At 37.0% G+C, this 27,879-nt stretch overlaps 1 protein-coding gene, 1 non-coding gene and 1 pseudogene across 10 annotated transcripts in view; 1 reads left to right on the top strand and 2 right to left on the bottom strand.

The window, feature by feature from the left end:
• LOC104005613 (developmental pluripotency-associated protein 4-like) overlaps positions 1–5,088 on the bottom strand; it is a 32,243-nt pseudogene extending 27,155 nt beyond the window's left edge.
• SLC25A26 (solute carrier family 25 member 26) overlaps positions 1–27,879 on the bottom strand; it is a 189,934-nt gene that overhangs the window by 79,154 nt on the left and 82,901 nt on the right. The window lies entirely within an intron of this gene.
• LOC112208724 (U6 spliceosomal RNA) lies at positions 7,431–7,537 on the top strand. Its single transcript, XR_002943301.1, has one exon. It is a non-coding gene; the product is annotated as a U6 spliceosomal RNA (small nuclear RNA).

The raw sequence follows: 27,879 nt of genomic DNA, 5'->3' as shown, positions 1-27,879 counted from the left end.
CATAAAATGTGAAAAAGCAGTACGATACCATCCCCTGAAAAACTGAAGCAAATAAATATTTTCTTTTTCAAAAACTACCCGCATGTGGAAGTTTCTCAAGGAGTTATACAAACAACCATGATGACAGTCAAACAATCAAGACGTTTAATAAAAAACAAAAACATCTATAACCTAAAAATCCAAATCAGTTTATTTCGAGACATTTAACTGTTACTCTATAAACACACACTTCATGCACACATACCCCCTTGGATCACATTATATTTTCATGCATGAAGAAAGGAGAAAAGTGAAGGAAGCAATAATAAATATGGACTACGGAACTGTGTTAGTGACTGGGGGTTAACATAGTTTTTACAAGTAGTTAAAAATTAGTATGAAAGGATTATATATACAAAAGTTTGTTTGCCAAGCACATTGGCTCACACTTATAATCCCAGCATTTTCGGAGGCTGAGGTGAGCAGATCACTTGACGCCAGGACTTCAAGACCAGCCTGGCCAACATAGCAAAACCCAGTCTCTACTAACACAAAAATTAGCCAGGCATGGTGGCACACATCTGTAGTCCCAGCTACTCGGGAGGCTGAGATATGAGAATCGCTTGGAACCCAGGAGGCGGAGGTTGCAGCGAGTCGAGACTGTGCCACTGCACTCCAGCCTGGGTGACAGAGGGAAACTTTGCCTCAAAAAAAAAGTTTGCTGTATGTATTCTTTTAAATACATACATGGAAATGGGTGCATATACACGCACATCAAATGAACTGTATACATACATATATAAACATACACACAGTAACAAATGTATACATAGGTACGTATTCATGTGTACACACACACACACACACACACACACACAAACCAAGGGTCCCTTTTCAACAAAATAAAGTTAGTTAACTAAGTTTACACACTGAGTTTTTAGATGGCACCTTCGAGTGAGTTTTTATGTTAAAATTTTTCCCTTGTTAGCATACTGTTTCTATGTAACTTGGGATCTGGGGGAGGGAAAAGACTGTTTTTCATGAAATGGAAACAACCTATGCCAAATGAAGCAGGTGTGAGATATCTCAAAGATGAAAGCAATTCTCCAAATAGCAACGTCATCCTGTAATGCTTTCTTGACATGTACAATTTTGCTATTCCTCTTTTTGACATTTATTACAAAGTACTGTGTTTGTGATCTTTCCTAACACAGATCAGTAGTGTGACTGGTGCTCATTTCTAGCAGCTTTTAGCACTGAGGAAAAAGTCAATTCAACACTGATGTCACTTAAAATGGGTAAGAAATCCAGCTACAGCAGAGGCTGCTGTGCCCCTTAAATGCTCTTCTCTTAAGACACTTTCTTCACAAGCAAATTAATTCTTAATGTAATTCTTTTATTCTGAAAACTGTTTATTACAAATCATCAGTTTTGAAATAATTCAAAGTGATCTCCCACCAAAAAAAGAAAACCCCACAAAGAAATAAATCATATTTACTTTTCTGTCCATTAAAAATATGCTGAAGGTGACACAGATGTACCTCTCAGAAATTTCTCATTATATTAAAACTTATCCACAATTTATGACAAGGAGTTTTACTAGAGAAAATATTAATTTCACCAGCTTAGTAATAATATCCAACATTTCATTTTCCTCCTGATATACCTACCAAATGGTTTTGGTATTTAAGCTTTTCTTTTTTTCAAAACAGAAGAAGAAAATCTGTTAACTGAACTTTGTATCACCTAGTCCAGTTGTTCTCACACTTCAGAATGCATCAGAATCATGCAGAGGGTGTATAACACAAATTCTGGGCCTCACCCCAAGTTTCTGATTCAGAAGATCTCAAGTGGGGACTTAGATTCTGCATTTCTAGCAAGTTTCTAGGGAATGCAGCTGCTATTCGTGGAGGGACTGTACTTTGGGAACCAATGATCTACTCAGTATTTTCCTTCTTTTCATAATTTGCAAATTTGATAACGAGGAAATGATATGCTATATCCTTTAAAGACAGACAGCTTTTGAGAACTTAGAATTAAAGAGAAATTGACAAAAAGGAAATCTAATCTAAGGCACAGCACAGCCCTCAAAGATGATCTAGTCTAGGATTCAGCAAACTTTTCCTGTAAAGAGCCAGATAATAAATAGCTTAGGCTTTATGGTCCATACAGTCTCTGTTACAACTACTCAACTCTGCCACTGTTGTGTGAAAGCAGACAGACAATACATAAATGAAAGAAAGTGGCTGCATGCCAATAAAGCTTTATTAAAAAAACAGGCTGTAATCTGGATTAGGCCCACAGGTCATAGTTTACCAACTATTTTTTAAAAAAGGAAATCAATACCCAGAGAGATTAAACAACTTCAAAAGGCACAAGATAGTTAGTGGCAAAACTGCAACTAGACCTTCAGTGTCCTGATGTCTGATGTACTAAGGAAGCTACTGTTATAGTAATATTTTGATAAAGAACAGCCACAAATGGAATGCATTACAAAACCTCATGTAGCTTAATGATCAAAAAGAAAAAATGACTTTACTAAGCAAAAGAGCATCTCAGTTCTAGAATTAATGCCAGACATTCTTTATTTTATTTTATTTATTTATTTTTTTTTGAGATGGAGTTTCACTGTTGTTGACCAGGCTGGAGGGCAATGGCACGATCTCGGCTCACTGCAACCTCCACCTCCTGGGTTCAAGCAATTCTCCTGCCTCAGCCTCCCAGATAGCTGGGATTATATGCACCCACAACCATGCCCAGCTATTTTTTTTTTGTATTTTTAATAGAGATGGGGGTTTCATCATGTTGGCCAGGCTGGTTTTGAACTTCTGACCTCAGGTGATCCACCCGCCTCAGCCTCCCAAAGTGCTGGGATAACAGGCGTGAGCCACCGCACCTGGCTCAATGCCAAACATTCTTATTCTTATTATTACTTATAAATGGGAGGCTTCCACCATTGGACGACAATCTGGACTCTTGTCACATGGCTTCCTGCAGTCTACACTAGGTTGGAGCAGGACCTACGACAATCAAGCCTTCTGTTCAGGGAGTGCGGAAAACAAAATCGAGGACTTCTCAGTTCTTACCCTCTTGGTCCTGCAACTTTCTCATCCCATCTGCCATCCATTTTATGCCATTCGTTAAAAAAATTCTTCCCAGTACTAAAATTATGGTTAAGAGCCAAAAGAGGTAGTAAACTATGAAACTTAAGTTAAAAACAATGTTTCTGTTCAAAGTTTTATTTTCATTCTAGTGATTAAATAATTATTAAGTTAAATATAATATTTAGCTAATAAAAGTAAAGCAGACATTTATCTTCACTACTTAGATAACTAAAAGTATACTATGCGTACACACACAATACATTCACATATGAACACATACTCCCTATGCTTTCATAGCTGCCAAAGCTTTTACTCTTAAAACTGATTATTTAAATAAGCAATATATTTTAGCAATAAATAAAGTAAATTTTATGTATGGCCTTACAACTATTTTATGACAGTTTTTTTTTTAAATAAAGCAAATGCATGCATATCAGGAAAATAAAATAACTTGATTTTAAGTATCCGAGATAAAGTTTTGAACATGTTTGATGTACTCTAAACCATGCATGGAAAAGCATCTGTTATTTACAGATCAAAGCAAACCTGAGTATCCTAAAACAACTAGAATGAAAAATTCCCAAATTTAATTTCATCCCTGTCCAAATGCTTCTTTGAACTAATAATTCAGAGAATTGGTCAGTATGTTGAACTAATTAGCATGCTTAATGCTTGCCAACTTTGATGGCTCCAATTCTTTATGAAATTTTTTTTTTTATTTTCCAAGACGGAGTCTTGCTCTGCCACCCAGGCTGCAGTGCAATGGTGCAATCACGGCTCATTGCAACCTCCGCCTCCCGGGTTCAAGCTATTCTCCTGCCTCAGCCTCTTGAGTAGCTGGGATTACAGGTGCCTGCCACCATGCACAGCTAATTTTTGTATTTTTATTAAAGATGAGGTTTCACCATGTTGGTCAGGCTGGCCTCGAACTCCTGACCTCGTGATCCACCCATCTTGGCTTCCCAAAGCTGGGATTACAGGCGTGAGCCACCGTGCCCAGACAAGAAATGGAATTTAAAAAATAGTTTTAAAAACACACACATGGCCGGGCAAGGTGGCTTGCACCTGTAATCCCAGCACTTTGGGAGGCCAAGGCGGGCGGATCACGAGGTCAGGAGTTCAAGATCAGCCTGGCCAGCATGGTGAAACCTCGTCTCTATTAAAAATACAAAAAATCTTCGGGAGGCCGAGGTGGGCGGATCACGAAGTCAGGAGATCAAGAGCATTCTAGCTAACATGGTGAAACCCAGTCTCTACTAAACATACAAAAAATTAGCTGGGCTTGGTGGTGGGCGCCTGTAGTCCCAGCTACTCGGGAGGCTGAGGCAGGAGAATGGCGTGAACCTGGGAGGTGGAGCTTGCAGTAAGCCGATCGTACCACTGCACTCCAGCCTGGGCAACAGAGCAAGACTCCATCTCAAAAAAAAAAGAAAAACAAAAATACAAAAAATTAGACAGGTATGGTGGCACGCGCCTGTAATCCCAGCTACTCAGGAGGCTGAGGCAGGAGAATTGCTTCAACCCAGGAGGCAGAGCTTGCAGTGAGCTGAGATCTCGCCACTGCACTCCAGCCCAGCCAACAGTGCAGGACTCTGTCTTAAAAAAAACACACAAGCAAATTTGAGAAAATGCAAAGGCCATCCAAGTTGGCAAAATCATATATATTGAATAATGCCTCAAGATGCCTCAAAACATGAGTGATGCCTGTTTAATATCCTCTGAGTTACAAAATAGGTTGTAAATTGTTTTGGGGTTTTTGATTTGCATGAGATAAATCAACTTTTTAAATTCTGTATCCAACTAGTTTTTATGAGATTCAGCATACATCTAACTTTATTTTAATATAAAGAACAGAAGTAAAGTGTTTTTGGTAAGAAGTTAAGTTTATATTTTTTAATTGCAATGAGAGTAAATTCATTTGAGATCTTTTAAATGTAATCCTACAACTAAGAGCCAAAAGCAAAGTGGATTCTTTACTGTCCACAAACTTGAGCATCATGGTCATTTTTGCTACAAAGACTTTCCTAACAATTACGTGTGGTAATCAGTAAATGACCCATAGTAAATAGGTTACTACATAGTAGACAGAGTGTTAACTAGCTAATTACACCTTTTTTTTTGTCCTACTGCTACATGAATTTTTTTTAAAGTTCTATTTAATGCTGATATTCTAAGACTACTCATTTCTATAATTTATAAGAGAACATCATACAGAGCCTTCCAAACAAATTCCACCTTGACTCGCAATTTTATTTTCTCCCTCTAACTTGAGGAGTTATGCATGAAATAAATAAATAAATAAATAAATAAATACTACATGACTATCTCAATAGACACAGAAAAGGCTTTCAATAAAATTCAACACCACTTCATGTTAAAAACTCAGTAAACGACATGATCATATATCTAGAAAACCCCATAGTCCCGGCCCAAAAGCTCCTTATGATGATAAACAACTTCAGCAGAGTCTCAGGATACAAAATCAACGTACAAAAATCACTAGCATTCCTATACACCGGCAAGCCAAGAGACCTATCGGGAATGAACTCCCATTCACAATTGCCACAAAAAGAACAAAATACCTAGAAATCCAGCTAACCAAGGAGGTGAAAGATACTACAAGGAGAACTAGAAAACACTGCTCAGAGGTATCAGAGATGATACAAGCAAATGAAAAAACACTCCATGCTCATGGGTAGGAAGAATCAATATTGTGAAAACGGCCACACTGCCTAAAGCAATTTATATAATAGATTCAACCCTATGCCTATTAAACTACCACTGACATTCTTCACGGAACTAGAAAAAAACTATTTCAAAATTCATATGGAACAAAAAAAAAAAAAAGAGCCCAGGTAGCCAAGGTAATCCTAAGCAAAAAGAACAAAGTTAAAAGCATCACACTACCAGACTTCAAGCTCTATTACAGGGCTACAGTAACCAAAACAACGTGGTACTGGTACAAAAACACACACACAGACAAACAGAACAGAGAGCCCAGAAGTAAGGCCACACACCTACAATCATCTGCTCTTCAGCAACGGTGACAAAAACAAGCAATGAAGAAAGAAAGCATTTCCTATTCAATAAATGGTGGTGGAATGACTGGCTAGCCAAATGCATAAGATTGAAACTGGACGCCTTCCTTACACCATATATAAAAATTAACTCTAGATGATTAAAAACTTAAATATAAAACCTAAAAATATAAAATCCCCGGAAGACACCTAGGCAATACCATTCTGGACACTGGAACACAAAAAGATTTCATGACGAGGATGCCAAAGGCAATTGAAACAAAACCACAAATTGATGGGAACTAATTAAAGAGCTTGTGCACAGCAAAAGAAACTATCAACGGAGTAAACAGACAATCTACAGAATGGGAAAAAACTTTTGCAAAATATGAAAAAACCTCAATGTCACCGATCATTAGAGAAATGTAAATAAATCAAAACCACAATGACATGCCATCTCATACTTGTCAGAATGGCCATTATTAAAAAGTCAAAAAATAACAGATGCTGGCTAGGCTGGAGAGAAAAAGGAACGCACACAGTGTTGGCAGGAATGTAAATTGGTTCAACCATTGTGGACGACAGTATGGTGATTCCTTAAAGGCCTAAAATCAGAACTACCATTTGACCCAACAACTCCATTACTGAGTATATACCCAAAGGAATATTAATCCTTCTATCATAAAGACACATGCACACCTATGTTCACTGCAGCACTATTCACAACAGCAAAGACAAGGAATCAACCTAAATGCCCATCAATAAAACACTGGATAAAGAAAATGTGGTACATATATACCATGAATACTATACAGCCATAAGAAAAAACATCACTTCCTTTGCAGGAATATGGATGATGCTAGAGGCCATTATCCTTTGCAAACTAATGCAGAAAGAGAAAACCAAATACCACATGTTCTCATTTATAATTGCGAGCTAAATGATGAGAACACATAGATCCACGGAGGGGAATAAGAGACACTGCAGCCTATCGGACGGTGGAGGCTGGGAGGAGGGAGAGGATCAGGAAAAAAAAAAAAAAAAACTAATGGGCACAAGATTTAGTACCTGGGTGGCAAAATAATCTGTACAACAAACCTCCATGACACAAGTTTCCCTACATAACAAACCAGTACATGTACCCCTGAACCTAAAGTAAATTTAAATTAAAAAAAAAAAGAATTAACAAAAATCCCAACCCCAAAGGGGTGTTTTGTGCATATGATTTCATGAAGAAAGTCCAGGCTCAATGTTTGAGTACCATTCAAAGTACAAGTAAAAAATACTCCTTAAAGGCAGTTAAGCACACTTTTTAAAAATAATGCTTTCCGCATTGGCTTCGGCAGCACATATACTAAAATTGGAACTATATAGAGAAGATTAGCATGTGCCCTGTGCAAGGATGACATGGAAATTCGGGAAGCTTTCCACATTTTTAGAACTTCATGAAGTATACACAAGTATTAATAGCCAAATAGATCAAGCAGAAGAAAGGATATCAGAGACTGAAGATCAACTTAATGAAATAAAATGTGAAGACAAGATTAGAGAAAAAAAGAATGAAAAGGAACAAACAAAGCCTCCAAGAAATATAGGACTATGTGAAAAGACCAAACCTACGTTTGATTGGCATACCTCAAAGTGACGGGGAGAATGGAACAAAGTTGGAAAACACTCTGCAGGATATTATCCAGGAGAACTTCCCCAGCCTAGCAAGAGAGGCTAACATTCAAATTCAGGAAATACAGAGAACACCACTAAGATACTCCTCGAGAAAGAGCAACATAATCGTCAAGATTCACAAAGGTTGAAATGAAGGAAAAAATGTTAAGGGCAGCCAGAGAGAAAAGTCGGGTTACCCACAAAGGGAAGCCATGAGACTAACAGTAGGTCTCTCTGCAGAAACCCTACAAGCCAGAGGAGAGTGGAGGCCAATATTCAACATTCTTAAAAGAATTTTCAACCCAGAATTTCAAATCCAGCCAAACTAAGCTTCATAAGCAAAGGAGAAATAAAATCCTTTATGGACAAGCAAATGCTGAGAGACTTTGTCACCACCAGGCCTGGCTTACGGGAGCTCCTGAAGGAAGCACTAAATATGGAAAGGAACAACTGGTACCAGCCACTGCAAAAACATACCAAATTGTAAAGACCGTCAACACTAAGAAGAAACTGCATCAATTAATAGGTTATTTTGCCTAGCATCGTAACAACAGGATCACATTCACACATAACAATATTAATCTTAAATGTAAACAGGCTAAATAACCCCAACTAAAAGACACAGACTGGCACATTGGATAAAGAGTGGAGACCCATCAGTGTGCTGTATTCAGGAGGCCCATCTCATGTGCAAGGACACAAATAGGCTCAAAATAAAAGGATGGAGGAATATTTACCAAGCAAATGGAAAGCAAAAAAAATCAGCGGTTGCAATCCTAGTCTCTGACGAAACAGACTTTAAACCAACAAACATGAAAAAAGACAAAGAAGGGCATTATGTAGTGGCAAAGGGATCAATGCAACAAGAAGAGCTAACTATCCTAAATACATATGTACCCAATACAGGAGCACCCAGATTCATAAAGCAAGTTCTTAGAGACCTACAAACAGACTTAGATGCCCACACAACAACAGTGGGAGACTTTAACACCAATTCTCAATATTAGACAGATCAACAAGACAGAAAATTAACAAGGATATTCAGAACTTGAACTCAGCTCTGGACCAAGGGGACCTAATAGACATCTACAGAACTCTCCACCCCAAATCAAAAGAATATACATTCTTCTGAGCAACACATCGCACTTATTCTAAAATTGACCACATAATTGGAAGTAAAACACTCCTCAGCAAATGTAAAAAAATGGAAATCATCATAGTCTCTCAGATCACAGTGCAATCAAATTAGAACTCAGGATTAAGAAACTCATTCAAAACCGCACAACTACATGAAAACTGAACAACCTGCTCTTGAATGACTACTGGGTACAAAACGAAATTAAGGGAGAAATAAGTAAGTTCTTTGAAACTGATGAAAGCAAAGACACAACGTACCGGAATCTCTGGGACACAGCTAAAGCAGTGTTTAGACTCATATTTATAGCACTAAATGCCGACAGGAGAAAGCAGGAAAGATCTAAAATAGACACGCTAACATCACAATTAAAAGAACTAGAGAAGAGCAAACAAATTCAAACGCTAGCAGAAGACAAGAAATAACTAAGAGCAGAAATGAAGGAGATAGAGACACAAAAAACCCTCCAAAAACACAATTAATTTAGGAGCTGATGTTTTGAAAAGGTTAACAAAATAGACCACTAGCCAGACAAATAAAGAAGAAAAGAGAGAAGAATCAAACAGACACAATAAAAAGTGATAAAGGGGATATCACCACTGAACCCACAGAAATACAAACTACCATCAGAGAATACTATAAACACCTCTATGCAAATAAACTAGAAAATGTAGAAGAAATGGATAAATTCCTGGACCCATACACCCTCCCAAGACTAAACCAGGAAGAAGGTGAATCTCTGAATAGACCAATAACAGGCTCTGAAATTGAGGAAGTGATTAATAGCCTACAAACCAAAAAAGGCCCAGTACCAGACAGATTCACAGCCGAATTCTACCAGAGGTACAAAGAGGAGTTGGTACCATTCCTTCTGAAACTATTCCAAACAATAGAAAAAGAGGGGCTCCTCCGTAATTCATTTTATGAGGCCAACATCATCCTGATACCAAAACCTGGCAGAGACACACACACACAAAAAAATTTCAGGCCAATAACCCCGATGAACATGAATGTGAAAATCCTCAATAATATACTGGCAAACCGAATCCAGCAGCACATCGACAAGCTTATCCACCATGATCAAGTCAGCTTCATCCCTGGGATACAAGGCTGGTTCAACATATGCAAATCAACAAATGTAATCCATCACATAAACAGAACCATGACAAAAACCACATGATTATCTCAAATGATGCAGAAAAGGCCTTCAATAAAATTCAACATCTCTTCATGCTAAAAACTCTCAATAAACCAGGCATTGATGGACGTATCTCAAAATATTGTGAGCTGTTTATGACAAAACCACAGCCTGTATCATATTGAATGAGCAAAAGCTGGAAGCATTCCCTTTGAAAACTGACATAAGACAAAGATGCCCTCTCTCACCACTCCTATTCAACAGAGTATTGGAAGTTCTGGCCAGGGCAATCAGGCAAGAGAAACAAATAAACGGTATTCAAATAGGAAGAGAGGAAGTCAAATTGTCTCTGTTTGCAGATGACATAATTGTACGTTTGGAAAACCCCATCGTCTCTGCCCAAAATCTCCTTAAGCTGATAAGCAACTTCAGCAAAGTCTCAGGATACAAAACCAATGTGCAAAAATCACAAGCATTTCCATACACCAATAATAGATAAACAGCCAAATAATGAGTGAATTCCCATTCACAACTGCTATAAAGGAAATAAAATACCTAGGACTACAACTTACAACAGATTTGAAGGACCTCTTCAAGGAGAACTACAAACCACTGCTCAAGGAAATAAGAGACGACACAAATAAATGGAAAAACATTCCATGCTCATGGATAAGAAGAACCATTAATGTGAAAATGGCCATACTGCTCAAAGTAATTTATAGATTCAATGTTATTCCCATCAAGCTACCATTGACTTTCTTCACAGAATTAGAAAAAACTACTTTAAATTTCATACGTAATCAAAAAAGAGCCTGCATAGCCTAGTCAATCCTAAGCAAAAGAACAAAGCTGGAGGCATCACGCTACCTGACTTCAAACTATACTACAAGGCACAGTAAACCAAAACAGCATGGTACTAGTACCAAAACACATATATAAACCCAAGGGACAGAACAGAGGCCTCAGAAATAACGCCACACATCTACAACCATCTGATCTTTGACAAACCTGAAAAAAGCAATGGGGGAAGGATTCCCTACTTAGTAAATGGTGTTGGGAAAACTGGCTAGCCGTAAGCAGAAAACTCAAAATGGACCCCTTCTTTACTCTTTATACAAAAATTAACTCGAAATGGGTTAAAGACTTAAACATTAGACCTAAAACCATAAAAACCCTAGAAGAAAACCTAGGCAATACCATTCAGGACACAGGCATGGGCAAAGACTTCATGACTAAAACACCAAAAGCAATGGCAACAAAGCCAAAATTGACAAATGGGATCTAATTAAACTAAAGAGCTTCTGCACAGCAAAAGAAACTATCATCAGAGTGAATAGGCAACCTACAGAATAGGAGAAAATTTTTGTAATCTATCCCTCTGACAAAGGGCTAATATCCAGAATCTACAAGGAACTTAAATTTACAAGAAAAAAACAAACAACCCCATCAAAAACTGGGCGAAGGATATGAACACACACTTCTCAAAAGAAGACATTTATGTGGCCAACAAACATATGAAAAAATGCTCATCATCAATGGGCATTAGAGAAATGCAAATTAAAACCACAATGAGATACCATCTCATGCCAGTTAGAATGACAATCATTAAAAAGTCAGGAAACAACAGATGCTGGAGAGGATGTGGAGAAATAGGAACACTTTGACACTGTTGGTGGGAGTGTAAATTAGTTCAACCATTGTGGAAGACAGTGTGGCAATTCCTCAAGGATCTAGAACCAGAAATACCATTTGACCCAGCAATCTCATTACTGGGTATATACCCAACAGATTATATATCATTCTACTATAAAGACACATGCACAAGTATGTTTATTGCGGCACTATTCACAATAGCAAAGACTTGGAACCAACTTAAATGCCCATCAATGATAGACTGGATAAAGAAAATGTGGCACATATACACCATTGAATACTATGCAGCCATAAAAATGGATGACTTCATGTCCTTTGCAGGGACATGGATGAAGTTGGAACCCATCATTCTCAGCAAAGTAACACAGGAACAGAAAACCAAACACTGCCTGTTCCCACTCATAAGTGGGAGTTGAACAATGAGAACACATTGACCCAGAGAGGGGAACATCATACACTGGGGCCTGTCGAGGGGTAGGGGATGACTACAGGAGGGATAGCATCAGGATAAATACCTAATGTAGAAGACGGGTTGATGGTTGCAGCAAACCACCATGGCACGTGTATACCTATGTAACAAACCTGCACATTCTGCACATGTATCCCAGAACTTAAAGTTTAATTTTTTTAAAAAAATGCTTTCCAATGTCAACATATCAATTCCATTACTCTACTCTTCCTTTTCGTAAGTTGTCTAAAAGGAATGCCCAGAATTCAACTCATTCAGAGACAAGGATTCTCTCCTTCGCTGTCTATTTGTTCTCATCTTGCCAGTACTCCAACACTTTAAAATATCCAATTACTGAGTGTTCAACTACTAATGAACTGCTTTACAAATATCCATGGATTTCCACACACAAATAGGAGGAGCCGTCTAGGGGCAGAATCTCTCTCCTCTGTCCCATCCACACATGGCTAATTCTACAGCTCTGTACCCTACACTTACTCTATAAATCTTTTCTGGTGAACTAAAAATTACTGGGTCACCACTTCAGTAACAATATTATTCTCAAAACTATAGCAAACGTTTGAGTGATAGTGTACAAAGAAAATTTCTGTAATCTGTCCTCTGCATTAAAAACTTCACATTAATTCCATGATTTTTAGAGTTTCAATTCTAAGAAGGCAGTACTACAACAAGAAGCAAATAATTTAGGTTCTAGGTTTATTTCAGCACAAAGTAAACAGTAATCTTAGCAACTCACTTCAGATTTTGTATTTTATAGGATATTGTAAGGAAGACAACTCAAAGCAAAGATCCTTTGTGCTTAGATAAAACAAAATACACACCACCTTTTCCTCCTTCCAGTAGGTGAATGTTGAAATTATTTTTACTACATGATAATGCAGCAGCAAGAATTTTAAAAACTAATGGCACAATCTATATAAGGAAGTAATAGTAACTATATTATGAATCAAAAAAGAGGAAGAAGTGAGTTTCTAATCCACTGTCTACATATTAACAGTATAGTAATGCAAGAGAAAATAGGCATTTTCAGAAAAATAGAGACAGAAAAAAAGTGAAAGATACCGAATTGTTGAACTGTAAAAACAGTGACTAAAAAGTCAGTCCTTTCTATCACTTAAAAAAGAAAAAGAAAAGGAACAAAGAGATGTTTTAGGAGAGAAAAGACAGGAAACAGTTTGAGATTTTTTTTTTTTTTTTTTTGAGACGGAGTCTCGCTCTGTCGCCCAGGCTAGAGTGCAGTGGCATGATCTGGGCTAACTGCAAGCTCCGCCTCCCAGGTTCACGCCATTCTCCTGCCTCAGCCTCCTGAGTAGCTGGGACTACAGGCGCCTGCCACCACGCCTGGCTAATTTTTTGTATTTTTAGTAGAGATGGGGTTTCTCCGTGTTAGCCAGGATGGTCTCAATCTCCTGACCTCGTGATCCGCCCACCTCAGCCTCTCAAAGCACTGGGATTGCAGGCGTGAGCCACCGCACCCGGCCCGCTTTGAGATTTTTTTAAGATAGCCATCATATCAATTTAAAAAACAAACAGGCCAGGCACGGTAGCTCATGCCTGTAATCCCAGCACTTCAGGAGGCTGTGTTGGGCAGATCACATGAGGCCAAGGGTTCAACACCAGACTGGCCAACATGGTGAGACCCCACCTCTATTAAAAATACAAAAATTAGCCGGGCATGGTGGTGCACACCTGTAATCCCAGCTACTCAGGTGGCGTTTGAATCCAGAAGGGAGGTTGCAGTGAGCTGAGATCACGCCACTGCACCCCAGCCTTGGTGGCAGAGCAACACCCTTGTCTCGAGAAAAATAAAATTAAATTAAAAAACAAAGGGAAAGGTCTCAGAAAATCAAAACATCATCTTTCAAGACTGGGATATTCAAAAATATGAAAACAAACACCTAAATAAAGAAAAATAAAGACATTGCTTGGAACCTATATATATAGATTCCTTAATATATATATTTCTTCCAGCTACAGACCCATACAAATCTGGCCAACTGATTTTTTTAAAAGATGCAAAAGCATTTCAGTGAGGAAAAAAATCTTTTCAACAAATGCTGTTAGAACAACTAGACATCTATATATGCAAAAAACAAACTTTGAGCTAAACCTCAACCCTTAAATAAAAATCAACTCAAAATGGATCATAGATGTAAATGTAAAACACAGAGCTATAAAACTTTTAGAAGAAAACATGGTAGAAAACCTTAATGACTTAGAGTTAGGAAGAGTTCCTAGAGATGACATCCAAAGTACAATTCATAAAAGAAAAAATGAATCGAACTTTACCAAAATTTAAAACTGTAACTTTGTAAATAATACTGTTTAGAGAAATTACAAGTTACAGATTATTAGAAAATACTGCAAGTCACCTAAGGGCAAAGGATGAGCATCCCAAATACATAAAGAACTTTCGAAACTCCCAAAGAAATCATACAATTAAAAATGAGAAAAAGACTGAACAGATACTTCACGATAAAAAGATGCAAGGATGCCAAATAAGCATATGAAAAGATGTTCAACGTCATTAGCCATTAGGGAACTGAAAATTAAAACCACTATGAGAAACAGCATCAACTCCTGGGAATAGTTTGTTGGTCTTCCCTGCATTATTTCCCCTCTACTAAGGGCAGGGTGGTTGTTTCTGTGGTTAGCTCCCAGAAGGGCAATGTGGTTCGTTCCAGGCCTCAGAAACACCAGAATACATCTGGCTTCAAATATAACAAGTTTTGGGCCAGGCGTGGTGGCTCATGCCTGTAATCCCAGCACTTTGGGAGGCCAAGGCAGGCTGATCACTTGAGGTCAGGAGTTGGAGATCAGCCTTGCTAATAGGGTAAAACCCCATCTCACTTAAAAATACAAAAATTAGCCAGGAGTGCTGGTGGGTGCCTGTAGTCCCAGCTACTCAGGAGGCTGATGCTGGAGAACCACTTGAACCCGGGAGGCAGAGGTTGCAGTGAGCCAAGACTACACCACTGCACCCCAGCCTGGGTGACAGAGTGAGACTCTGTCTCAAAAACAAAAGCACAAAAAAAAACCCCCAAGTTTTGAACCTGTGAGGAGGAGTTTGCAGTGAGCTGAGCTCATGCCACTACACTCCAGCCTGGGTGACAGAGCAAGACCCTGTCTCAAAACAAAACAAAACAAAACAAAAAAACACCAACTTTGGTTAAGAGTGTTCAGACCAAGAAAATAAATGCAAAATTTCATGATGGAATATGTCAACTCTGTAAAGAAGTTCCTGAATCGCATGCATTAATAAAATTTAAAAACACAAACCATTATCAAAACCTGAAAAAATGTGTTAAATGTTTATTTATAAAAGTCAGTGAAGGATTCTTTTCACATAATGTGTAGACTATGTGCCTATGAATGTGAAGTCTGCACAAAATGTAGAAACGAAGAAGTCCCTATTATTCTGTTTAATAAAGAACCAGAAAAAACAAAAATTACTGAAAATAATCTAAGTTCTAACCAACCACAGAAGAAGCTGCAGAAAAAGTTAAACTGATGATTTAGATTTTGATATTGATTTAGATGACAAAGAAGAGTGAATTAATATCAATATATTAAAAGTGAATTTGAGAATGTGAAATTCTGACCGACTTTTGACTTCCAATTTTCACAAAAAATACTGTGAAATCATGAGAACATTTTTAAAAAGCTATTGAAAATAGGCAAAATTTACACATGAACAATATAAATCATGTATGATATTTCAACAATTATAAAATTTTCATCCATCGTGTTTTTGGATTTTTTTGTTTTTTGTTTGTTTGTTTGTTTTGAGAAAGGGTCTCGCTGTTACCTAGGGCTCCAACTCCTGGGCTCAAGTTTTCTTATAACAATTTTTTAAGTTGCATATGCTAGAATATCTGCCAAAATGAGTATGAGGGTATCATACTGCAGTTCATGGGGATTATTTAAAAGAATTTATTACCTAGTATTACCAAACTAAACAAGATTCAGAATTGATGGCTGTATAAGAACTACCTTATTGTAAAAGTAAGATGACATTATATTGGTAGCCTCAAAAATTGGTCCTCAATTTTTGATAAATTTATCTCAAGTAAGTGCCTTTGATAAATTTATCTCAAGTAAACGACTCACATAGCAAAAATCCCCTTACTTCACTTGTTACAAAGCAAATGCAGGGTTTTTTAAAAATAATAATAATAATGTTTAACAAGTGGATAGCCATCTTTCTTTGAAAGTATTTTTATATACCTCATTACATTGTTTTTACCTTTCTTCTCCTGTGAAATATGTATATGAAAAATGCATAGAATTCATATGGATTGTTTAATAGATAATTATAAAGGAAAGCTCACACATTTACTCAGATAAAGAAATGACCAGCACCAGAAGACCCCTACTAGGCTCTTCCTCAGCAAAAGTTCATCCTTCTTCCCAGAGTTGGTACTATTCTTAATTGTGGTATTTTCTTATCATTTTACTACCCATGTCTGTACTCCAAAACCATATAAATTAGCTTTAATCTGATTTTTAACTCTTTCCTATCCTTTTATGTTGAAAAATCTCAAACCTACAAAATGGTAACAAAATAGCTCAATGAATTTTTGCATATTCTTCACCCAGATTCCCAATTATTATTAACCTTTCGCCATGTTTTCTTGATATCTCAATAGATGGATATAAATATATATTTGCTGCACCATTTGAAAATGTAGCAAGCACTGCTTTTGAACTCTGTATGAACACTTACCTTATATGACTTTGCATCTCTTTTTTGTTATGAAATTTGTTGAGATTGATCCATGTTGTTGCAAGAGCTGCAGTTTGTTCTTTTTACACTACTATGTATTATTCCATGCACTTACATATCATAGTTTATTTTTTCTTATATTGAGAAACATTTATCTCAAATTGTTCCTGTTATAAACAATATTGATATGAATATTGTTGCATGTGTCTCTTGGTACACATGTGCATTTCTGTTAGGTATATACCTGCCAGTGGTGGAGAAAATCAGCTTATATGGATCTTCAGTTTTACTGTATCATATGAAACTATTTTTTCAGAAGGACTTTATTCCCTCTCTGATAGCAATGGATTAGAGTTCCAGCACTCAGCATTCTTTCTAACATTGCTCTATTGCCCAGACTGGAGTACAGTGGCATAATCTAAGCTCATTGCAGCCTCCACTTCCTGGGCTCAAGTGATTCTCCCACCTCAGCCTCCCAAGAAAATGGGACTATGGGTGTGCACCACCACAGGCAGCAATTTTTAAAAAATTTTTTGTAGAAACATGGTCTCACTATGTTGCCCAGGCTAGTCTCAAACTCCTGGGCTCAAGCGACCCTCTCGCCTCAGCCTCCCAAAGTGCTGGGATAACAGGCATGAGCCACTATGCCCAGCCTATACTGAAATATTTAAGTGTGTAATATTAATTGACTTTAAAATATTTTAGCATAAAAAAGTGAAGACACAGATAACATTTTAGTGGCATCAGAAAATATTACCTAGGAATAAATTTAAAAAATTCAAAACGGTCAACAAATTTACAAAGTATTATCGAAACATTAAAGAAAATGGAGATTAAAGTAAATGGAGATACCATGTTCAAGAGATAGAAGTCTCAATATTCTAAACTTAGAGTCTTATAGAAAGTTTCTCTCTCATAAATATGTGTGGTTCTTTTTTGCAAATAAATTTATTTTCTGGACTATTTAACTTTTGTGATTCAAGAGTCAACTAAGATTAAAACAATAATAAATAAAACCATTATGGGGTATTATTACACACCTACTAAAATGGCTAAAATAAAAATCCTCACAGTATCAAGTGCTAACCATATACTGCTGGTGGGAATGTAAAATTGTACAGCCACTACAGAAAAGAGTTTGGGCCAGGCACAGTGGCCTAATAACCCCAGCACTTTGGGATGCCAAGGTAGGCAGACTGCTTGAGCCCAGGAGTTTGAGACCAGCCTGGGCAACATGGTGAAACCCCATCTCTACAAAAAAATACAAAAATTAGCCAGGTGTGGTGGTACATGTCTATAGTCCCAGCTTCTCAGGAAGCTGAGGTAGGAGGATCACTTGAGCCCGGGAGACAGGTTGCAGTGAGCCAAGACTGCGCCACTGCACTCAGCCTGGGTTAACACAGTGAGACCTTGTCTCAAGAAAAAAGAAAGAAAAGAAAAGAGTTCACAGTTTCTAATAAAGCTAAATATACACTCACCACATGGCCCAGCAAACCCATTCCTGCATTTCTACCCTAGAAAAATGAAAATGATGTTCACACAAAAACTTATACATGACTATTAACAGCAATTCTCTTAATAATGACACCAAAAGAAGTCAAATGTCCTTCAATAGATCAAAGGATAAACCATAATTTTTGTATTCCACTATATGTCCTAACAATGGAATACCACCCTGCAATAAAAAGGAAGAAACTATTGATACATGCAATAATTGGGATGAATCTCAAAGGCATTCCGCTGAGTGACAGAAGGCAATCTGAAAAGGCTGTATATTCTGTAATGCCATTTAAATGACATTCTCAAACAGAAAAAACTATAGTGATGGAGAACAGATCGCTAAAGTTGCCAGCAGTAAGAAGCAGGGAAATGGGTATGCACCGGCTAGCAGAAGGGACTTTGGGGTGATGGAAATGTTCTGTATCTTGATTGTGATGATGGCTATACAAATCTATATGTACGCTGAATTCACAGCACTGTACACCGGAGAGAAGTTTACAGTATAATTTTTAAAATAAATCAAAATTCTGTGTTCTTCTTGCCTGATGTAAATATATGAAATGGGAAAGATGAAATAATTTAATTTTTTTTCTGCCCAATAAAAGAGCCTAGATGCAATGATACACCTATAGTTTCTAAATACCACTCCCCACCAGAAGGAATCAAGGCCCCCTTGGGGAGGGGCTGATTACAGGACTGGGGCAGGGAGAGTACAAGGTAAGACTAAGATACCTTGCTACACCAGCAAGGAGGTTCTCAAAGACTAATGGGGGCCTGGCACGGTGGCTCATGCCTATAATCTCAGCACTTTGGGAGGCCAAGGTGGGTGACTCCCTTGAGGTCGGGAGTTCGAGACCAGCCTGGCCAACATGGTGAAACTCCATCTCTACTAAAAATGCAAAATCAGTTGGGTGTGGTGGTGCGTGCCTGTAATCCCAGTTACTCGGGAGCCTGAGGCAGGAAAATCGCTTGAACCTGGGAGGCGGAGGTTGCAGTGAGCTGAGATCATGCCACTGTACTCCAGCCTGGGCAACAGAATGACACTCCATCTCAAAAAAAAAAAAAGGACTAATGGGGAAATGTCACATGAACACAGAAGTAGGCTGAAGAGGCTCCCACTGGACAAATATGGGACAGTTTAAGTATCAAAAGAATAATACTAATGGTAATAGACTATAATTACCCAACAAAAAAAGAATCCATGACTATGGTGGTGATTGCACACACTTATGAATACACTAAAATCCCTTGAACTGTCACTTTAAATGAGTAAACTGTCTGGTACATGAATTGTAACTCAATTAGGCTATTTTTTAAAAATCCAGGAGTCCATGGGGATTTTTTAAAAAGGATCTGGAGGGCAAGGGAGGAAACTCTTCCCTACAGAAGAATGCCAGCTAACAAATTCATAGAAAAATGACAGTATTAGGAAAATCATTATTTTGCAATCACCCATGTAACAAATGCTTCAGACAAGAAGTATCCATAGATGTTAAAACTATTAGGTGAAAGATTATTGGGGAATGGGATAATCACGTGTTCTCAAAATATTACCCCATAGATTGCCTCTTAACATCAAAGGATAATTGAACCTTTAGTGTATAACAAACGAAAACAACTTAATCAAACCATTAAACTCACCAAGTGTAAGACTTTTTGTGCCTCTGGTATAACTCAATGAGAAACACCCCAAAATACTTAGGTATTCATATAAAAAAACCAATTAACCTGAGTCTAATCATAAGGAACTCAGATAATCCAGATTATGGGACCATTTACAGGATAAATATCTTGGACTCTACAAAAGTCTATGTCATGGAGGAAATAAAAAAGGTTGGGGACCCTGACGACCAAATGCAATGTATTTGTTCAGCTGTATCCTGAGTAGAGAAAGAAGCTGTAAGGCTTTTATCACTGGGACAACAGGGAAATTGACCACATATTAGATAATATTAGTTAGTGAATATTAAATTTCTTGGGTGTGATAATGGCATTGTAGTTATGAGAAGTAGGACTCCATTCTCAGGAGACATGCTGAAATACTAAATGATAAGTGTCAGATTGTCTGCTACTTACTTAAAATATTTCAGGAAAAAAAAGAGGAAGAAAGAGGAGCAGAGCAGATTAAGCAAAATGTTAATTGGTGAACCCTGGGGAAAAAAACACACGTTTTACCTTTTCTATAAATTGTAATTTTTCAAAAAAGCTGGAAAGGCAGAAAAAAAAGAAAAAGGTGGTGTTACTATTCATTTCAAACTTCCTCACTCATATCTCAAAGAGTAGAAAGGAAATACATATGTTGTTACTAGACGAGCGTAAGAGTTCAAAGAATTCAGAGACCAACTCTGCCTTCCACTAACGGTATTTCGTGCTTTATGTAGATCAAGTTACACCACCAAAGGTCAGTTTTCTCACTGGTATTAAACAGAGAAATGTCTGTTAGCATATAAAATGGTTTACAAGGTAGATGAACATTACAGATTGACTGGGAATCATGACAAGGTATTAAAGAGGTACTTACTTTCCAATTACTCAGTTGGCAATAATGATTGAGAATTACTGTGAAGATTAAATGAAAAAAATATATATGAAAAGTACCTAGTCTGGCATATGGCAGATGCTGGATAAATTCAACCTACTTTCTCCTTCAAATACAGAAAAATAATGTGGTAAGAACTTATCACTTACCAAGAGGCAACTATATACCAGACCTTTGGTGTTTTCACTTCATCAAAACTTAATGATTGAGATGTGTTGTTCTCACTACTTTTTCAAACTAATATTAAATGTCTACAAGGATGAGAAAACCTTGGAAAACCATTGTGTGAACAAAAAGATAAATCAGCAGAGTCTAATTATCACAAGATCTTTGTTAGTCAACATGAAACATAACATAGCTGACTGTGAACACAGATACTATTGGTATCCTCTACCAGGTAAATGACATGTTTGTCATTTACCCTGTGAAGGATAATAAATTTTGTCCTGAAGTGAGTTTTAACTTAGTCATCATTCCATTCTCTAAAATAGAAGTATGGAAAAATTCACTGATAATAGGAAAGACTTACAACAAGTGGATCAAGACACAGGCAAGCTGTATCAGAAACTTGGTAATCAGTTTGTAAGACTCCCACAGATCAATTTAACCACTTATTTCCAAAACATAATCAGGATACACACTAAACTAATAAGATCAAAATGCTTTTCTAAGAATCATAACATTAACATAATTCCTTCCTACTATAAAAAAAAACCAATGAAACACATTTGAGGCCAAAGAATCATTAGAATGGTTATCATCGGCTGTCTTTAATGAGAGATTTGTAAAATAATAGGCACTAGAGAAAGATAATTACCTGACCCCCCTCCCAAAAAAAATCAGAATCAAATAAAAGCCTTCAAACAAATGAACTATATTCTTATATTTTTCATATCTGAAAGCATTTTCATTCAATGAGGACACTATAGCACCAGGTGTAAGTTTAACAGAGGCAGAGCTGTTGGTAAAACCTGGGCTGCCTGAACACAAAGCCCTGCTCTGAACCACTATGCTATGCGGCCTTCAGGAAACAGCAAATCTGACCCAAGAATAGAAGCCCAAACACAGTGAATATTAACAGAGGATTAGAACAGGAGAATGAAAGATTCCAAGATTCCCAGGGTAAAAGGGGACTCAGGACAAAAGACAGTATGTTTTCAAAGTCGTCATACCTAAAAATAATGCAAATAATGCCTTTTTCATACAGAAAAGGCAATTAGAAACTCCAAGAAAAAAAGACAAGCTCATGCCCCAAATGTTGGAAATTAAATCTTAGCAACTGATAGAGTGCAAGAAAAGGTCTATTTGATTCTGATGCTGAAACCATCTCTCAGGGTGTAAGTCCCACACACACAAAAAAATACAGCCTTAGCACACTACATGGTCTGATCATTCATGAAGTCTTCTCAATAATACAAACACTAGTTCACCGGCACTCCACTTTTAGAATCAATACAGAAAAGCTATGAAAGAAGTGACTGAGGGTAAAAGACAGGATGAAATTGTCAACCCTCTTGACAACGTACAATGAAAGTATAGTTGAGAGAAGTCTTTCCAGAAAGTGAAATTTGCAGGTTAAGGAGGACAAGGTGGCAAAAAGAAAGCAACAGCCTCATGATGTCAAGAGAAAGTTGTAAGATGCTGAAAGTTCGTAGGATAAGAAATAAAGAAACAAATATATAACTTAAAGTTTCTAAAATGAACAGAGGAATGAAATTTATATAACTGGAATGCTAGGATGAGACAGGTTGGGGAAGAACAGAACATAATGTGAGCTTAATCACATCTTCCATCCGAAAGACTCAACAAACTTTATCTACTGACAAATTTTAAAACAGACATTTAAATATATTATCTGAAAGTACCGATGAAATAAGAACTAAAAATAAAACAGTTAAAATTTTAAAAACTAAAAAATAAAGGCTACCTCTAGAGGGTGGAACCAGAATGGAGAGGGATGGGCAGGAGACTGTTGTTTTTCATCTTAAGTCTTTCTACATTATTTGGGTTGTTACTAATTGCATATATTATTTTAATACAAGTTAACAATAAAAGAAATTAAATTTTAAGTTTAACTTGTCATTATTTTAGAAGATGACTCTAAAAACAAGTATTTCATACAATGTCCAAATGTGGCATTTTAGTTTGTTTTTTTAAAACAAACTTTCATAAAAGTTGCGTAAATAGCAGAGTTCACATATATGCTGGCTTCTCTAATGTTAATAAATTAACTAGAGTACACTTATCAAAGCCAGCTACCAGTTTTGCTGCAATGCTAATAGCTAAATTACAGATTTTGAATGTTACCAGTTTTTCCCAAAATCTTTTCTGTTCCAGGATCAAATCCAGGATCCTACACTGCATTTACTTGTTGTGTCTCCTTAGTCTTCTCTTATTTGTGGCAGTTCTTTCATCTTTCTTTATCATGACTTTGACAATTCTGTACAATGTCTCTCAATTTGGGTTTGTGTGATGTTTTCTCATGATCACATTGAGATTATGCATCTTTGGCAAGAAGACCAAAGAAGTGACATTGTGTCCTTCTTGGTGCATTATATTAGAGATGTATGATGTTAATATAATCTTATTAGTGGTGATGTTAATCTTGATCACTTGGATAAAATAGCGACTGCCAGTCTTTCCAACCATAAAATTACTATTTTCCCCTTTGTAAGTGATAAATAGCTTTGGGGAAATACTTCTAGACTATGATATTCATTTTTTAAAATAAATGACAAATAAAGATTATATATATTAAAGTGAGCAATGTGATGATTTGATACACATTGTGTAATGATTACCACAATCAAATTAACACATCCATCACTTTTCATGCTGTATCTTAAATACCCAGAACCTGCTGATCCTATAACTGAGAATTTGTACCCTTTGACCAACATCTCCCCATTTACCCACCCCCTAACGCCCGAGAACCATGGTTCTACTCTCTGCTTCTATGAATTTTACTTTCTTAGTTTACACATATAATACAATATTTGTCTGTTATGACACTCATTTTTGATACATTATACATATTTACAGTTATCTTTTAGAGATGCATAGTGATGTATTTCTGGATGAAATCAGAATGTCTGGTATTTGCTTCAATATCATACAGACATGTGGGAAGCAGGGTTTGGTATAGATGGAACAATATTGCTCAAGAGTTGGTAATTGATGAGACTACAGGGATTCATTTTAGTAATCTTTTTTGTGTGTCTTTAAATTTTTCCATGGTAAAAGTTTTAAAAAATTAGAACCCAAATAAATACAACTCCATGTACATATGTATCAAAAGATAACACAAATTTATCCATTCAGGTATCTTGATCGGAAAACACTATTATGCTTAAATTTACATTTTCTAATTTGAACTTTTCTTTTTTTCCAAACAGTGCCAGGAAGCAGCTTCCAAGTTCATGCTGATGTTTTTGCCACCAACATTTAAAATACAGGCATTGTGCGCCCTCTAGTGTGTTCTTCTATAATGTCAGTTTTGCACTGACAGGTTGAATAACAAAAAGCAGAGTATATTCAAAAAGGGGAAAAAAAAAAATCCTCACAAAAATTTCTGCTTCTCCACTAGTCAATAAATTATCTGCTAGTTACTTGGCTATGTATACCAAAACCACTTCAAGGCCAAAGATTATCAACCTTTTCCCACCTACTCTACTGTTTCTCAGAACATACGATGCAGCTCAGGGAACAAAAAAGGACAGAAGACTACAATCAGTCAAAACATTTTTAAGCACCCCTCACAAAGGCCAGACGAAAAAGGATGCTGAAATCAATATTAATGGCTATTTTAGAAGCATCTCATTGTGTTCTGCCCATATAAACGGTTCCATTTCTATCCTTTAGAATCCTCTAACACTCAGAAATTGTGCTCCACTCTCACTCAGGTCAAGATTTGGTTCAAGTCTTGTAGATCCCCCATCACATTATTTTCTTAGGATTTACTGAAAAATTCTATCAGTGAATTTATCTGCAAGACACAAACAGGAGGCAAAGTGTAATAAGAATCACAGGCTTTGGAATTATACAAACTTGACCTCCAATTCCAGTCCTGCCACCTCCTCGTTGTATTACTTAATTTTTCTAAGCCTCTGCTTATGATCTGTACAAACAGGCTAATGTCTTACAGTTTAAGGATTAGAAAAATATATGTGAAGTTAACAATCATAATTAGTATTCAAATTTTAACTATTTTCATTATGTGATCCCAAAGTAATCTGTAGCCAGGTAGTCGAACCCACAGATAAACATTTTAATTTCCTTTGAATGATTCCAATCGCTATTTTTTAATTACACATCTAAAAAACTAGATTTGAACTTCAAATTTAGTTTTCTAACATATATAGTTTCTTAATACTCCATATAACATGGTGTTTATTCAGACAATAAGACAGTATACAGTAATGGGAACATCAAGGGTAATTCTTGACCCACACTGGAGATATTCACTGGAGATAATTTGCACACACCTAATGAAGGATCTTCTTCATAAGTTTTATTATTTTCATGTGTCACTTCAAAAACTGTTTTGAATATATGAAATAGTTACAGGAGTAACTGTAACTAGAAAAAAAAATTAAAATAAGAGCTATTTGTAGACAGCAGTAAATATGATAAGAAAAGAAAATTAATCTCAATGGAAGTACAGAGAGTTTATCTGGCAGAAAACCATTAGCTTGCCTAGGAATTTAGTGAGAACTCCATAATTCTTGCTAAATATATCTGGAGATTTTAAATACCTAAGTACTTAAAACTGGTCTGCTTTTGAGAAGCAAGTGTGAATAAGTCATTGATTTGTTAAATATTTTCTGAGTGTGCTATGTGCCACACTCTTCTAGGTGTTAGATTAATAGTAGGGAACAAAACGGGAGGCATCTGCCCTCCTGATGCATACATTCTAGTGAAGGGAAGACAGCAGTAATTAATTTTTTTTTACTATTATTATACTTTAAGTTTTAGGGTACATGTGCACAATGTGCAGGTTAGTTACATATGTATACATGTGCCATGCTGGTGTGCTGCACCCATTAACTCGTCATTTAGCATTAGGTATATCTCCTAATGCTATCCCTCCTCCTGCCCCCCACCCCACAACGTCCCCAGAGAGTGATGTTCCCCTTCCTGTGTCCATGTGTTCTCACTGTTTAATTCCCATCTATGAGTGAGAACATGCAGTGTTTGGTTTTTTGTCCTTGCGACAGTTTACTGAGAATGATGATTTCCAATTTCATCCATGTCTCTACAAAGGACATGAACTCATCTTTTTTATGGCTGCATAGTATTCCATGGTGTATATGTGCCACATTTTCTTAATCCAGTCTATCATTGTTGGACATTTGGGTTGGTTCCAAGTCTTTGCTATTGTGAATAGTGCCACAATAAACATACGTGTGCATGTGTCTTTATAGCAGCATGATTTATAGTCCTTTGGGTATATACCCAGTAATGGGATGGCTGGGTCAAATGGTATTTCTAGTTCTAGATCCCTGAGGAATCGCCACACTGACTTCCACAATGGTTGAACTAGTTTACAGTCCCACCAACAGTGTAAAAGTGTTCCTATTTCTCCACATCCTCTCCAGCACCTGTTGTTTCCTGACTTTTTAATGATTGCCATTCTGACTGGTGTGAGATGGTATCTCATTGTGGTTTTGATTTGCATTTCTCTGATGGCCAGTGATGATGAGCATTTTTTCATGTGTCTTTTGGCTGCATAAATGTCTTCTTTTGAGAAGTGTCTGTTCACATACTTTGCCTACTTTTTGATGGGGCTGTTTGTATTTTTCTTGTAAATTTGTTTGAGTTCATTGTAGATTCTGGATATTAGCCCTTTGTCAGATGAGTAGGTTGCGAAAATTTTCTCCCATTTTGTAGGTTGCCTGTTCACTCTGACGGTAGTTTCTTTTGCTGTGCAGAAGCTCTTTAGTTTAATTAGATCCCATTTGTCAATTTTGGCTTTTGTTGCCATTACTTTTGGTGTTTTAGACATGAAGTCCTTGCCCATGCCTATGTCCTGAATGGTATTGCCTAGGTTTTCTTCTAGGGTTTTTATGGTTTTAGGTCTAACGTTTAAGTCTTTAACCCATCTTGAATTAATTTTTCTATAAGGTGTAAGGAAGGGATCCAGTTTCAGCTTTCTACATATGGCTAGCCAGTTTTCCCAGCACCATTTATTAAATAGGGAATCCTTTCCCCATTGCTTGTTTTTCTCAGGTTTGTCAAAGATCAGATAGTTGTAGATATGCGGCCTTATTTCTGAGGGCTCTGTTCTGTTCCATTGATCTGTATCTCTGTTTTGGTACCAGTAGCATGCTGTTTTGGTTACTGAAGCCTCGTAGTATAGTTTGAAGTCAGGTAGTGTGATGCCTCCAGCTTTGTTCTTTTGGCTTAGGATTGACTTGGCAATGCGGGCTCTTTTTTGGTTCCATATGAACTTTAAAGTAGTTTTTTCCAATTCTGTGAAAAAAGTCATTGGTAGCTTGATGGGGATGGCATTGAATCTATAAATTACCTTGGGCAGTATGGCCATTTTCACGATATTGATTCTTCCTACCCATGAGCATGGAATGTTCTTCCATTTGTTTGTATCCTCTTTTATTTCATTGAGCAGTGGTTTGTAGTTCTCCTTGAAGAGGTCCTTCACGTCCCTTGTAAGCTGGATTCCTAAGTATTTTATTCTCTTTGAAGCAACTGTGAATGGGAGTTCACTCATGATTTGGCTCTCTGTTTGTCTGTTGTTGGTGTATAAGAATGCTTGTGATTTTTGTACATTGATTTTGTATCCTGAGACTTTGCTGAAGTTGCTTATCAGCTTAAGGAGACTTTGGGCTGAGACAATGGGGTTTTCTAGATATACAATCATGTCGACCAATAACAGGATCTGAAATTGTGGCAATAATCAATAGCTTACCAACCAAAAAGAGTCCAGGACCAGATGGATTC

The sequence above is a fragment of the Pan troglodytes genome, chromosome 2, assembly GCF_028858775.2.
Source record: "Pan troglodytes isolate AG18354 chromosome 2, NHGRI_mPanTro3-v2.0_pri, whole genome shotgun sequence".
Taxonomy (NCBI): Eukaryota; Metazoa; Chordata; class Mammalia; order Primates; family Hominidae; genus Pan; species Pan troglodytes.
The sequence above is the reverse complement of the archived record's forward strand: the minus strand, read 5'-3'. Positions and strand labels throughout refer to the sequence as shown.